Raw genomic sequence first — 4114 nt, 5'->3', positions numbered from 1 at the left:
GTTTCCAGGTTCATCCATGTCCCTACAAGGGACATGAACTCATCCTTTTTTATGGCTGCCTTGTATTCCATGGTGTATATGTGCCACATTTTCTTAATGCAGTCTGTCATTGATGGACATTTGGGTTGGTTCCAAGTCTTTGCTATTGTGAATAGTGTCTCTATAAACATGTGTGCATGTGTCCTTACAGCAGCATGATTTATAATCATTTGGGTTATAATGGGATGGCTGGGTCAAATGGTATTTCTAGTTCTAGATCCTTGAGGAATCGCCACACTGTCTTCCACAATGGTTGAACCAGTTTACAGTCCCACCAACAGTGTAAAAGTGTTCCTATTTCTCCACATCCTCTCCAGCACCTGTTGTTTCCTGACTTTTTAATGATCACCATTCTAACTGGTGTGAGATGGTATCTCACTGTGGTTTTGATTTGTATTTCTCTGATGGTCAGTGATGCTGAGCATTGTTTCATGTGCTTGTTGGCTGCATAAATGTCTTCTCTGAGAAAGGTCTGTTCATATCCTTTGCCCACTTTTTGATGGGGTTGTCTGTTTTTTTCTTATAAATTTGTTTGAGTTCTTTGTAGATTCTGGATGTTAGCCCTTTGTCAGATGAGTAGATTGCAAAAATTTTCTCCCATTCTGTAGGTTGCCTATTTTACACTGCTGATAGTTTCTTTTGCTAAGTTACCCCCAAATTCCTGAGTATAAACTGAAAATATAAAACCATAATATATAATTATTTCTTAAATAGCTATATATAAACATCTTGGCAAAATGTATATAACCATGCAGTTCCTGCTTGATACAGTATGTAGTGGTTTATTTATTTATTTTTGAGATGGAGTTTCTCTCTTGTCACCCAGGCTGGAGTGCATGGTTATATACATTTTGCCAAGATGTTTATACATAGCTATTTATGAAATAATTATATATTATTGTTTTATATTTTCAGTTTATACTCAGGAATTTGGGGATAACTTAATATAACTAATGTCCAGTTTCATCTTGCATAACTGAATTTTTATACCCATTGAGTAACTCCCTACTTCCTCCTCTCCCTGTGACTTGCTAACCACCATTCTAATCTCTGCTTTTATGAGTCTATTTTAGATATCTTGTATATAGATTTTGATAACTTTCAAGCATTACCAAATTAGAGACATTTAGTTTATTTCCCATGATTTTACTTTTATAAGTAACAATGGTGAACAACTTGCTGTGCAAATCTTTGGGAGATATTTTAGATTATCTTCTTGGAATAAATTCCAAAATGTGTGAGTGGGTCAAGAGAGAAAGACATGTTTTATACTTTGGAAAAATATAATCCATTTTATTCTAACTTTCAGTTTGGGTTGCAGCTATGCAAACCTAACTTTTCTTTTTATTTTTTGCTTCATGGCAAAAGTGACAACATTGTGGTAGTGAAATAAATTTTTCTTCATACTTTCCCAGGAGACATTTTGATTTCCTGTTAAAGCCGAGACCTATGCTAGAGCAACAGGGTGGCTGGATTCCTCCTGCCATGGGCAGCTGGTTTTCTCACTGCTGATTTTATCCATGAGCCTTCTCAGAATTAGCTGCTTTCAAATTTTGTTTCTAAGAAAGTTAGGGTGGCCCTTGTTGAGGAGTAATTGTAGGGAAGCCTAATGACTGAAATCAATTTTAACAAAAAGTAAGCCTGCAGTGCTTCAAATGAAAGGGAGAGATTGAGGCATTGGAGAAAATGGCTGCAGCTAAGGAAAGCAAATTTTAGGGGGTATTCAAAGAAGGAAACAGACTAAAAATAGACTAATGTGTAGATGCCAAAAGGAAGTAGATAATTGCCTCAGTACAAAATAAATAATATTTGTGGATGTCAGAAATTAGAATGAGTCATCTTGGGAGAAAAGACATTCCTTTTTGTTTAATGGAGATTTTTAGAGGGATATGGAGACCACTTATGACAGATTTTTAAGGCTTACCATGATATCCTCTAGCACTCTTCCAAAACTGTAATTTTGTGAAATAAAGTCACTAGTCAAGAGGAGATGTTGTGGATGTAATTATCTCTTGAACTTCTTCTTCCGTCTGGGTGTTTTAACATTATTGTCTTGTCCCTCTGTGGGTATTAATGAGAAGGCACTTGAGATAAAATGAAGAGCTGAACTGCTTTAAAAACTTTATCCAACTGTGAGGAGCAGCTTAAAGAACTACATAAGTAAAAGCAAAATAGGCTACTCCATGGATTTAATCAGGTTGAATGAATAATTACAAGATGAGGCTTGATTTGTACTCAAGGGATTCTTTCTTCTGCTAAACAAATCGCTACATTACTTTGTTAATTACACATATTTTTATTAATTGACCAAGTTAAATGTAAAAATTCAAGAAAATGAAAGTCTATAGTGCTTGTATGAGCTGCAATTATACTAAAATGGGAATGACACAGAGAAGAAGAGTATGGCCTCCTGCAAAAGGATTTCACACAAATCTGTGAAATGTTCCATACTATTAGATCCTGGACAGTGCCTGGGTCCTGTGAAAACATCCAGAAAAGAAGTTTACTGACTGTACTTACTCTACACCATGGTTAGAGAAACACCCAAACAGAGATGAGAAAGAACCAACACAAGAACATTGGCAACTCAAATCTCCATTGTCTTATGTCATCCAACTGACCACACTACTTCTCAAGCAGTGCTTCTTAACAGGGCTGAGATGGCTGAAATGATTGAAATAGAATTCACAATATGGATAGGAATGAAGATCGTCAGATTCAGGAGCATGACAAAACCCAATCCAAGGAAACTAAGAATATAATAAAATGATACAGGAGCTGACTGATGAAATAGCCAGTATAAGAGAAAACCTAACTGTCCTAGTATTGCTGAAAAAACACACCACAAGTATTTCACAGTGCAATCACAAATATTAATGGCAAAATAGACCAAGCTGAGGAAATAATCTCAGAGCTTGAAAACTAGTACTCTGAAATAATACAATCAGGCAAAAATAAAGTGAAAAGAATAAAAAGGAATGAATAAAATATCTGATAAGTATGGAATTATGTAAGAAGGGCAAATATATGAACCAGTGGCATCCCTGAAAAAGATGGGGAGAAAGTAAGCAACTTGAAACATATATTTTAGGATATTGTCCATGATAACTTCCCCAACCTCTCTATAGTGGTCATCAATCAAATTCAAGAAATACAGAGAATCCCTGAAAGATTCTACACAAGATCACCCCCAAGACATATAATTATCTGATTTTCCAAAGTTGAAATGAAAGAAAGAATGTTAAAGGCAGCTAGGGAGAAAGGGCAGATCACTTACAAGTAGATTTCCATCAAATGAACAGTGGACCTTTCAGCAGGAACCCTACAAGCCAGAAGAAATGGGGGCAGGGGAGGGGGGTGCTATTCAACATTCTTAGAGAAAAAACAAACTCCAATCAGGAATTTCATATCCAGCCAAACTAAGCTTCCTAAGTGAAGGAGTGATAAGATCCTTTTCAGACAGGCAAATGCTAAAGGAATTTATTACCACCAGACCTATCTTACAAGAGTTTTTGAAAGAGGCACTAAATATTCAAAGAAAAGACAATTACCAGACTAAAAAAAACCACACATACTTAAGTACACAGACCAGTGACACTATAAAACAACCATATAAACAAACCTGCATAATAACCAGCTAACAACAAAATAAGAGGATAAAATCCACACCAAACTAACCTTGAATGTAAGTGGGCTAAATGCCCCAATTAAAAGGCACAGAGTGGTAAGCTGGATAAAAAAGCAAGACTCAATGGTATGCTGTCTTCAAGAGACCCATCTCACATGCAATGACACCTATAGACTCAAAAGGAAAAACAGATGGAGGAAAATTTATCAAGCAAATGGAAATCAGAAAAAAAGCAGAAGTAGCAATCCTAATTTCAGACAAAACAGACTTTAGACCAACAAAGATCAAAAAAGACATGAAAGGGCATTACATAATGGTAAAAGGTTCAATTGAACAAGAAGACCTAACCATCTTAGGTTAGGTCTTAAGTATATCTTAAGTATATCTTGAGTATACATGCACCCAACACAAGAGCAACCAGATTCATAAAGCAAGTTCGTAGAGGCC

At 35.9% G+C, this 4114-nt stretch overlaps 1 non-coding gene across 1 annotated transcript; it reads left to right on the top strand.

The window, feature by feature from the left end:
* The first annotated feature begins 2390 nt into the window (after positions 1 to 2390).
* LOC115900140 lies at positions 2391 to 2494 on the top strand. The gene has a single exon (XR_004059818.1). It is a non-coding gene; the product is annotated as a U6 spliceosomal RNA (small nuclear RNA).
* The last annotated feature ends 1620 nt before the right edge of the window (positions 2495 to 4114 follow it).

This window comes from Rhinopithecus roxellana, chromosome 10 (genome assembly GCF_007565055.1).
Source record: "Rhinopithecus roxellana isolate Shanxi Qingling chromosome 10, ASM756505v1, whole genome shotgun sequence".
In the NCBI taxonomy this organism is placed as follows: Eukaryota; Metazoa; Chordata; class Mammalia; order Primates; family Cercopithecidae; genus Rhinopithecus; species Rhinopithecus roxellana.
This window is presented reverse-complemented; position numbering and strand designations above follow the sequence as displayed.